This window comes from Coturnix japonica, chromosome 7 (assembly GCF_054131305.1).
Source record: "Coturnix japonica strain WE chromosome 7, WE-NBRP24, whole genome shotgun sequence".
Lineage (NCBI taxonomy): Eukaryota > Metazoa > Chordata > Aves > Galliformes > Phasianidae > Coturnix > Coturnix japonica.
Window position 1 is genome coordinate 19,343,219 of NC_140669.1, and position 12,059 is coordinate 19,355,277.

General features: G+C 36.8%; 1 protein-coding gene across 6 annotated transcripts in view; it reads right to left on the reverse strand.

The window, feature by feature from the left end:
• The window catches only part of LOC107316667 (uncharacterized), a 365,025-nt gene that overhangs the window by 258,891 nt on the left and 94,075 nt on the right, over window positions 1–12,059 (reverse strand). For all 6 annotated transcript variants that reach the window (XR_014948026.1, XR_014948025.1, XR_014948029.1 and 3 more), the window contains one exon: window positions 10,212–10,264. The gene's annotated coding sequence lies outside the window, so the exon portion shown is untranslated. The remainder of the gene's footprint in view (window positions 1–10,211; window positions 10,265–12,059) is intronic.

Here is a 12,059-nt window from a genome sequence, read left to right on the forward strand (position 1 = left end):
TAATAGGAATTTCAGAAAAAGATCCAAGAAACCCTGATAAGTTTCCAAGACAGAATAAAGGGAGTTTCTTCCTTCCTATCAGACAGGTATGTCCTAGAATATGAAAATAACAGTTTTCTAATATGTCCTAACCATACAAATACTACTTTTAAAAACAGCTCTGTTGCTGTCATTTTTTTAGGAAGAATTTGGAGAACTCAGTCTCTTGTGTTAATTAATTTCCATGCATCAACCACATATTATCATAAACAGGACCATAAACACGTGCACATAACCTTTTGTGAAAGAAGTGAGAGGTATGGGATGCTGTTGGATTTCACTGGCATTGTGTTTAAAAAACCCACATATTTCAATAATTTCTTCCCTTCTTAGATGAGGTTTTAAGCCTACAGAGATATCATAACATTAGAATAAGCAAGCATTTTAATTTTATATTTTACAGTATAAAACATGAAGACAGTATATGCAGTTGCAAATATATGCATATGGAGGCTAGCTATTTCACTATGAAAATTAGTAGCTTATACACTGACATTTTTATTATTGACGGATCAGAGAATATTAGTCCATGCGACTGAGTGACAGGTCACTAAATTTATGTTACCTCCACAGAACAGAGCAGGTTTGGGCAATTACAGTATCACATCAGATACTGCTCTATTTAAAAGTACTGTAATATATATTTTCATGGCAAGGCCAGCAATTTGCATTTGGAGAGCTTCTAAGTTAGGTATTACTGTGGTTTTCCTTCGAACATCTCAGGTGCTGCTGGAAATTGTGAGTACTTTACAACCTGATCTCAGCCTTGTGTGGAACTACCAGGCACTGCAGGGCATGGAGATGTTCCATCAGCTCCTGCAGAATCTTTCACAGAACAAAGGCAGATGCAATGTGGGCAGCACTAAAGGAATTAATGCAGTGCCTACTTTAAACCTCATTACAGGAAAGGACATCATATCATAATGTATTTAACCACTTGAATGACTTTATTTTTTAAAAATACATATAAATAATCCCCTGCTAAATGAAAAAAAAGTGCCTTAACAATTGAGACGAATTCTGAAACCAGTGCTACGTGCAGATCAGTGCTACATCTGAAAGCAGAAAAAGGCTCTCCACTCTAAATTCACTCTCCTGCAAAGAATTTTTGGTAACACCTCTGTTCAAAAACAGGTAGCTTTTAAGCACTGCAGTGAGTTTTGAAGATTCCTGCTTTTACCTATGCCAAAGGTAACAGCTGTGGAAGACAAAAGTTGTGACAGAAGAATATTTAATATCATGTTTATATTATGCAGCAGCTAGATAAAGTTTATTAGAACTACCTCCGTTGCTCCAAAAGAATGCCACTGCATTATGTAGCTACCTTAATGTTCATCCTGTTATATTGCCAGTTGCCATGGCAATATCCTCCTAGGTATTTGTAAGGTCACAAAAAGAAGAGCTAACCCTCTTACTCCCAGAATAACTAATGCAGCTCTGTTACTGGCTTGATGTAAATAGTCTCAGGTGACAGCAAACTGTACATATAGTCAATTACAACTGCTCAAAGGAAATGATTTGTTGTAAGAGCCACTGTTCAACCTCGGTGACATCAATGTTTCTATGGCAACAGTTGCCTCTTGCACTGCTTAGAATTGAGTATTGATCAGATGAGGGCCAGCACTATTTCAGAGACTTGCTACTTTTCTGTGTGGCAATTTACAATAGGAACTCATAACATCACTGTATATTTCAAGCCCCAAGGAACCAATTTAGCAGACAGTTACAGTAGAATATTAGCAGAGGTCAATAATGGAAGTCTGATTATAGTCCTAGGACAATTATTCAATGCTTTTGTTGTCTGCCCTTTCAGCATTCCTCCAGCTATTAAAATTTTCAAATAATAATATTCATCCCTGAAGAAAGTGCTGAATTCATTCATCTTCTATTTTAAAGTTTATTTTTCATTGTTATGTTATCTATCAATAAAATTATTCAGCTATATTAGCCAAGCTCTGACCTCTCAGAAGTAAATAACTATTGATCAAGAAGTGGGGCTCTGATGGCATACTACAGAGTTTCCATTAATGGTCTCATTGGTCCAGCAGATAAGGTGATTCTTATAGGAGAGAGTAGACAGCAGAGAAGGAACAAATAGAATGGGGCAATTCCTTGTGATGAGCAATAAGGAGCGTAGCAGCTGAGGCACAGCTGTATGATGGACTCCTCACCCACTTCTGTCAGCAGTGAAACAGAGCTCACTGTAAAGGGTGGGTGTTCTGGAAATGGTGCCAAGAGCCACTATAAAGCTTTTTCACACAAACCCTGCACCAGGGCCCTCTTATTTCAGAAACACCTAGGACAGTATACCCTATGCTCCTAGCTGAAAGCAGATAAGGCATGAGTTTTTTGCGTTAACTGGTTAAATACTGAGACTGAGAACTCATGAGAAATAGTAGTAAAGAGAATGCCAAGAGAATTCTGTTACTTTGAGAATATTTCTGTATTTTTGCAAGGGTTGCAGACTGAACAGACTAATTATAACTGTAAAGCCATCACATACAATAGCCCACAAGTAATTCCCTTTTATCCTTGATAAGGGGAAATAAAACAAAAGAATAATTAAAAATTTTATTTATTTGACTTATCTAATTGTACATTGGATAAATCAGTCATTATTTACTGGATAAATTATTCATTTGCAGAATGAGCAGCAGCTGTTAGCATGATGCATTTTGAAAAACTTGAGGTACTTCAAACTATTTGCAAAATGAGATCTTTATGAGAAGCAAAGTTTGTCTCCTGATCTTTCATCTAATTTAGTAGATCAAACCAGAGATTTTAGTTCAGGCTCTTCCCCATGTAAATTGTACCTCAGATGCACATACATTTTCATTCAAATCAATAAGAGTCAGACATATCAAAGGAAGAAATTATCCCCTTATTGAGTCTTCTATTCCCAAGTAGATTTATATAACTCCTACTCAGAGATAATGCAGTTAATTACATTCATCTCCTAGTACATCATTGGGAAAATAGGATCCAAACTTCTGGGATGATCAGTAAAATAGACGAATTGACCAAGAGCTGAGAAAATTCTTTTTCTCACTTTCAGAAACACAGGGTGAAACTTCCAAACTCTGTAATACTTAAGTGAAAAGGCTAGGGTGAGTGAAGAGAAAATGAAACAATCATCCAGGTTGATAGTAAGATGATCAATTTTTCTCCAGTCTCGTTTGATATCTTTGTCTCTCCAGAAGAGGCCATAAAATCATGCTGGGATGTCATCAGGATACCCATGGCAGTTTCCCCATCTTTTTTTCATTAAATCCAGGCTATGTTGCTTCCTGTCTGTTTCGATGTCTAGCCAAGACTGGGGCCTGGATGACACTGGTAGGCTGACATACAATCCAGAAAAGGAAAATACTGGACTGGAAAAAGCGAGCTGAAAGAAGGCAGAACACATGTAGCTACCTTGTCAACAGAAGACCTGTTTTAGTAATCTAAAAGCTTTTAGGGAATCTTCTATTTTTGTTTATCAAAGAGAAGAAAAAAAAAAAAAAAAAAAAAAAAAAGAAGTCACAACTGCCTTTCTAGTCTTGACTTGATCTAGGATACAGGGAACTTCCCAATGCAGCTGAAGTCAGTCAAGTTCCTGGTCGGTGGAAAGTCATATGAGCTGTATGAAAGTGTCTAAGAATATCTTAAAAAAAGTTTATAAAATGCAGAAATTATTTGCCCTTGATCATACTGCAGAAATCATAGTGTAATATCTGTTCTGCTGTTTTCTAAAGCACTACAAACAAAAACTTTGGGTTTGATTTATAAAAATGGTAGATCTTCTGTAGTTTGGGATCTTTTGGGGATCTTTTTTTTTTTTTTTAAATGATGAACTATGGCAGCCAAAAACTTCTTCAGTGATCAAATACACTGGTCATTACATGATGGAAAGAAAATGCATTAAGTAGAAGCAGAATGCTTTTTGGTTAATGCCAGTATATCCAGGCTGTTTAGGTTATCATTCCACCGAAGCACAGTCCTTTTGGCACCCTGAGTTGGACTTGAAGCAATCAAGGAAGAAGCTGACTTCTGTGAATGCAGGGACAGATTTTTAAAGCAGTTCTGTGTGGATATGATCGATAAGTACGTGGTTTATTTTCTTGACTACAGTGTCTTGATTTAGAGAGCTCTCTTCTAGTCTAAGACATAGTATTCCTGCACTGGGATGAGCTATGGTGAAACAACATGGAGACCATGAGGTCACCTGTCTATCATTTTTCACCGCAGTCTGCAGGTAAACATGTAACACTTCATACTTCATCTTTCTGTATTTCACTGTACAATCAGCAGTACTTTCACTTCACCAAAACCTACTTGATAGAAATTGTAAAATGTGAAAAAACAGTAAATCTTTCATGTTGCAGAAATAAAATTCACCAGACTTTTAGTAAGCCAATCATCCAACTGCGAGATACAAACTGTTAGAAATGCTTGAAACAGATTCCTTTTCAATGTTTTTGAATTTCACTGTGGGATGACATTACAAAATACCCACTGACACCAGCACCAGAAGCTACACTGGGTGCACCAAGTGATACCACTTAAATATAAAACATACTGTAGTTTTATATTCTTGGCATTCAGCCTTGTTCACCAACTAGAAACAAATGGTTATGCACTGAAAATGAATTCTGAATTCATATTAGAAAGAAGGAAACCTTAAAAATTCACAGTTAAGGAAAAGTACAATTTCCACTTGAACAGGCATGTAAGAAGAGCAGCCAATTCTCTACTGTTTTACAGGAAAGAAGATATTTCAAACTAGCACAACAGGGATGGAATATAGCTACCCAGCCTACACCATTTCTATTCTTCCCACATCTGACCGGCAGCTTAGAGAATGAGCAATTAAAAGCCTGAGGTAACAGAAAGGCAACACCCTCGATACCATTAAGCCCTCACTCACCAGCAGAATCAGAAGTTACCTTAGAAATATATTTCTAAACTTCAGTTAAAAAAAAGCTAATGAGCAGAGTATAACAGATTTTACATGCACAACTGTTAAGAAATATCATAGAATCATTTGAGTTGGAAGGGACCTTTAAAAGTCACCTAGTCCAACCCACTGCAAAGAACAGGGACACCTACAGCTAGATCAGGTTGCTTAGAGCCCCATCCATCCTGACCTTGAGTGTCTCCAAGGATGGGACATCTACCACCTCTCTGGGCAACTTGAGCCAGCGCCTCACCACCTTTATTGTAAAAACTTCTTCCTTACATCCAATCTAAACAGATTACCACAACTGACTCTTCTCAAGACTGTCCACTTTTTATAGCCCCCCATTAGATATTGAAAGGACATTTTCAGGTTTCCCTGCAGCCTTCTCTTCTCCAGGCTGAACAGCCCCAACTGACTCACTTGGGGCCTTAGATGCCTTGTTGTCCATGCTGGACTCGATATACAATTGTATGTTGAATTTGTGCTCAAAGTTTTAAAGTTGCAAATTCCCTTGCAAGTAAATGCTCATCACAATACAAGGAAATAAAAAAAACTTATGTACTAGATACGTAAATATACTTCAAAATGCCAGTGCATCAAAAATGTATATTAAAAAGCATGTTTTACTACTTCATCTTAGGAAAAGGGGAGAATCACGTGGAAGCTTACCCAAGTAAGCAGTCCAGGATAAGTGCTCTTATCCAAGATCTATTGACAAAAGTGATATAAAACCTCTCCTTTGGAATAATATTAGAGAACTGGTTTAATGGAACAGAGAACTAAGCTTTTCCTTCAACAACTACAAAAAGTAATAAATTAAAGATGGAAAATTATAGGGATATTCCCTGTGTTTCATTTCAAACATACTGTTTTGTAGTATTTTTTTTTACAACAAGCCACGCAAAAGTTAATACTACATCTAAGATCAAGCAGGTTCTGTAATATAAGGAGTCCATAAAGGTTTGGCAATATGAAGACTTTGAGAAAATACCATAAAGGAAGTGAGAAAAAGTTCCCCATTAAGCAGTTTGTTACTTTTTTTTTTTTTTTCCCTTAACACTGAATTGGGCAAGTGATTAAGTACTGTCAAATAGTTTTTTAGCACTTCCAGACAAGTTGTTTATTTTAAATGGGGTTTTCATTAAAATTAAAATCCTAACAGGTTTTAATATGCCAAATAAAACCCACATTCCTATATTCCTCACTCTGGCATTGCTAACTTAGGTTAACAGCCAACCCACATATTTCAAGGTCAGAAGTGACTACTGTGATCATCTAGTCTGAAATGCTATAAAATACAGACCATAGAATTTCACCCAGCAATTTCAGTGTCTAGCCAAGTAATTTGTGGCTGAACTAGAGCATATCTTTCAAAAAGTTAGCCAGAAAGATCTTAAGCATTTGTGGAACTTCATTTGCCTCAGAACATTTGTTCGGCTCACTTGAATAGATGTAATTGTTTAGGCTGAGAGTGCTCAGGGTCAGAACTTCAAGCAAACAGATTTCAGCTGCCAAAACCCCAGAGTTTTCCATTATTAGTGAGGGAATGCATTGTTTTGATTCACAGAGCTCTGGGTTATTCTTGTAATGCATAAGTTCTCTTGAATTTGATTGGATCTGGAATACTTAGAGCTTTTAAGAATCTACTCCAGAAATGGCAAAAATCCTTTGGCTGAACTCACAAGCAAAAACACACACACAGATCATTATTTCCATTGATTTTGGAAAGGGTAAATACTTTCCAGCCCCTAAAAAACATAATCCTGAAAGTGGGGGGGGGGAAAGAATACTCAACACATGCTTTATCTTTAGATACAGACATAGAGCTTCCACACAAATGAAGGGAAATCTCATCTACCTGTTTAAATCATCATCCAACCAATCTGCACAGACTGAAACAGACTTCATTTTATTCTGATTACCAAACTGTCTTTTTAAACTCCTACTGAAGAGGCAGGATCAGGCTACAAAATATGTTATATTTCAAACAAATATAATTTATAGTTTGGGTACAGTCCCAACTATGTCCTTAGTATAGGCTCAGTTCATAGAGCAATGGAGCTTCATTACAGTAAGTCAGGTCCTTGTTTGTGTAGAAGAGTTTTTACAATAATCATGGCATCTTTTCCTCCAAGGCAAAACAAAGCCAATTTCTTTATGGAAAGAGCAGAAGCAAAGGAAGCATCAGTAGAATAAGTAAGTATCACAGTAAGCTGAAACACAAATAGGTTCTATTTCCAAATCTGTTACCAGTATGGAAATTCTCTTCCTTTTCTCCACGTCCATTTCAAAAGTTTGTTCTGGAAATCTAATTCAAGTCACAAACCAAACTAAAGTAGGAAGCTTTCCAGAGCAAAGCCTATACTTCCTGTGATTATGTTTGTTTGACATACTGCTAAGTGCTTGTGAAAGTATTTTAATGTTTGTTGTTATGTGTTATGGAAGCAAGACAAGAACAAAAGTGAAAGGGAAGGTGATGAAACCTTCTGAACTAAGGTAATTTCAAATACCTGAGGAAACAGAAAACTAAGATGTTAAAAGTAACAGAAAATGGGGAAGAAGTAAAAGGGGGAAAATGGGATGATGTTGAAGTAGATGAGACAAACACTGAGCATAGATTAAAAATAAAAACAAGAAAAATCAGCTTGAAGTAAAATGCCAGAACTGTATTTCCTGGCAGTGATCATTTGCAGCGTGTTGCATCATTGTGCCACAGGAGTTCAATGGATATTAATTAAGTTAATCATTGAAGATAATACTTGTCTTGCCAGTATGGAGCCTGCCTTTGCCTTTATTACTGAGGGAGGATGTTTTTATTTGCCTATTGCAATGCGTTACATCCATAAATTCCACCTACTCAGCAAGTCAAATTAATGCTAACCTACAAAATACATTAGGTATGGGCTTAAATCAGTCACTTTTTAAGATACAGTACAACCTTGTTCCTATCCTGGTTTGCAATATATTCACCATTCCTTGCAAACACTCTTCAACATGTTTTGTTTGTTGAGATGTCTCTCCTTTGCTAGCACCAAAAAGATGTAAAGAAAATAGGATCTAATTCGTGTTGCCCCATGATCACTGTGAATGAAAGTGAGAGCAACCAAAACAATCCACTGTCATGGGAAAATGCACCCAGCTGAAACTCATTACTTACTCATGGAACACTAAAACCTAGCACTTTTTAATCACAAGCACTCTGCATGGGGATTATATGACCATCTTGCTTGACCTGAAATCTCTTCAAGTGATAGCTAAAAGAGAAAGCTGATAGATTGTGTGTGAGTCTTCAATAGTGTTCGCTAAAATTAAGGTCTACTTAATGGAGATGTGCAAATTTTCTCCACTTATCAAATTGTCATATTTTACATAATATTAAGCATTTGTATGTGTAATCGATTGTGAATTATAATATGTATAATGTATCAGCTATGATATATATATATATATATATATATATTCAAAATATCAAAGTTAACAAAGCAATTCCTGTGGTTGCAGGGCTAAACCTACTAAAATCATTCTAGATGTGAAGGAGGTGGGAAAGACAAGAAGAAATAAAAAAGGTAGAGAAAATTCAAAATACAGACACTTCCCTAGAGGGAATGGAGGATGTAGATACATTTCTACAGCATGTGCCACTCTTTTGTCAATATTTACCCAGCAAGCGGAATGGTAATGTGCAGTCATTATTAAACTCAGCCTTCTAAAAGAATAGATTCTGGCTCTTGGTATGGTTGCTCTGTGTGAATTATGCCAGGGATTATGCTTGGATTGTGCCACTGGCATAATTATTTCAGATCTATGTCTTGTTTCCAGATGGTTCATCTGTTTGTTTCCTTAATATATTCAAGATTCATTGTGTTTGCCAGAAATTTACACATTTTTAATGTTGGTTTGCTAGATAAATCTGATCTTAGACAAAGGAGAAAGAACTAACATCTGTAGTTTTTCACACTAATGCTAACTTAAAAATTTCTCTAAACAGTAAAAGCTCAAAAAAGTTTTTGAAAGGTTCGCCAAACATTAGAGATTTTCTTGTTCATCAAATGTCATACAAAGTAGAACAGATCTGCTCAGCTTTATCAAATGATTTCCTTTAGAGTAGGAAGCCAAGATGTGCATGAAGCTGGTCACAGACCATATTATTCCTGCCAAGTTTAAGACTGGTTCCTAGTGCAGAAACAAACAGTATCCACACAACACAGTAGATTCATATGGCGCTCCCTTTAAAATATATTGTGGCATTTATGACTAATTTTCCTCAAAAACAGGCACTGGAAAACAGCTTCTCAGAATTAAGACTCAACTACAAACTGTTCTTTTCAAGTTTTCATAGTGGAACTTCACAGTGTGTCTCTATTTTCCCCTTCTGTTTTCTACACAGTTTTGTGAGAATGTTCACAGCAAACAGAAAAGTATCCATTGTTCCTACAATTTCTTCACATTATTGTTATATAATTCTGGACATGGGAGATTTTAAAGGCATCTACCTTTGTACTGGCTACTGATTTCACACAGCTTGTATTCCCAAATTTCATGGCTACTTAGGCAATTGGAGCAAATAGTTGCCATCATCAATTTACAGGTAAGAAACTGGGCCTAGGAGGGTGACTTGCACTGGTCAAAAAGACTGGGAGACACCTAGATGGAGCTGAAGTCTTTTGTGTTACAGCCCAATGCAGCTTAATATTTTCCAGAATAATTTATACTAGCAAAGGAATGGGGAAAGTATGAAATGTTAATTGCTTTCTCTGATATACTGGAATATAATCAGGAAAAATGTTTTAAAGGATCAGAGCTCTTGTCTTGAAGACTGTCACACATCACAGTCACTAAAGTAGATTGTCACTGCTTGCCTCTTTACTGTCACGGTAAACTCTATGGTATGCTATCTATCAATACGGCACATTTTCATCCCAAATTTTGCAGTTGAACATTTAGCTGCCACCTCTGAGTGTAGGTCTAATATTCTGGGTCACAGCATTACAGAGCAAATAATGTTCAGAAGAAAGGGGGAAAATATGTAACATTCTCATAACACGTAGATGATGCTCCCAACTTCCTTACATTTCTGTTGGGATCAGTGTCCAGCTGTCCCTTGAACTGTTTACAGTGCTTATAAAAATAAGTGTTAATTTCTGTTATGTCTCTGCTTATGGTATCCAAGATCTATTCAAAAGTGGTACCACAATTAAAAAAAAAAAAAAAAGGAAAAAAAAGAGCTGCTTACCTTGGGCTGTATGTATATGTCCCAGTTCCCCAGGGTTTAACACTGCCGAGATCCTGAAAAGTTAAACAACAAAAATTAGAGTACAGCTTACATTTTCAAAATGTCTCAGAGCTAAGTGTCATTATGTGTCATTATCCCAACCCATGGTGAATTTGGTTTGGTTTGATGTCATACAACAAAGTACACATACTACAAAGCAGGCAGATAAATTTTCAGACATAGACAAGTCCAGTAACCCAAGAATACTGAAGGATTTGCTGTGATATTGTATGCTGGGCACAAACAACTTACACAGAAGTAACCTGAGGCTGCAATACATTTTGTAACATCTGCTGACACACTGCACTGGTCATTGCAGGAGTATCACAGGTGCAGCCTCCTTTCCATCTAGCTTATTTCCTACTACTGGAAGCCAAAGCATCAAGTCTTGGGTAGTTATTTATTTAAGTGAAGCAGCACGATAATTTTTAAAATTCACTTTAAGAGAATTTTCTCTGGACAGAAGAACCAATATCCATTGAATATGAAGCTTTATGTCTCACAAAGAAATCTGGTTGTACAAATTCAAGAAACAAATCTGCATGGGATAGCTATCCATAGAAAATGCTGAGTTATAACCTCTGATTGCCCAGCCCTGCTCATTTTGTTAGCAGTGTGTAATGTCATTTATTCCCATGCTGTAGCATTCTCACATTTATTTCATCATTGTCTAGCACCAAATGGTGATGACAAAACAGCAGAACCAAAGCTCAGTGTTCTGACCTAACAGAGAAAGTATTATACTGCAGCACTGGTACATGTTAAGAAAGATCGTTTCAGAATGAAGGTCCTCCCCAACTTCCAAGTTTTCTTCTTCAGTTCCAGTGTAGCCACTGTTTATCAAAACAGTGTTTATCAAAACAGTGGCTCAATATTTTAGCAATCTCCATGAAATAAGTATTACTTTACGGGACATCTGGTAGTTATTGACTTCTACTACTCAGCTCCCTAGTAGCTTTGACTTCCGCACCGCACCGTGCTGTTAGAGGGGGGAGGTACTTTGTTGCTTCTGTCCCCGGCTTTGTTCCCGGTGTCATGGTGTGAGCTCCAGAGAGAACTCAGTGACACACAAACAACTTTAGTTGATCAAGAACCCATAGTTAAGTAAAATATAAAGCTAACTAGCTTTTTCTGCAGTTCTACTTTTCCAAGTTACTAAATTTCAACCCTGCTATTGGAAACACCTTAGAAAATAACTACTAGCTTCTTGGAACCTCTAACTTGCAAGTCATAACAGTAGTAGCAAGTGTTGGACAGGGCTGTTAAAACTTTTTTCATCCTCCTGTAAAACCCCTAGGTTTAATTGGCAGAGCCACATCTTTGATCTTTTAATTTGGAGTGGTTCTGGAACTTCACAATCCTGACAGCTGGGTCAGATATAACAAAGTCAAAAGTCACAGTCCAGCTGCTGAGCAGTGAACAGCTACACAACAAAAGACATGCTGTTTGTCAGTACGTTGGTACTAGAAATACTGTATTAAGCAAGGAAAGCATACACTCTGCCTTCAGTTACCTAAAATGCTTCCATCACCCACACTGAAAAAGATATGCATTTGTGAAATCTCTGCAAACATCAACTTTATTTTCTTGAGACTAATTATCAGGCCTGTTCTGGCAATAAGAAAATGAGGCATAAAATATCTTCAGCCTTTTAAAATTGCTATAAACTCCCAGAGCTTGTTTGTATGTGCGTATTGTTGATGAGAGGCATCATTAAGGGCTGAATGTAAAGTTACATTTGCAGCTATTTTTATCAAGTATTTTTTTCAGTGAATGGGAGGTTAAATCAAGCATTTAGTGAAATAATTC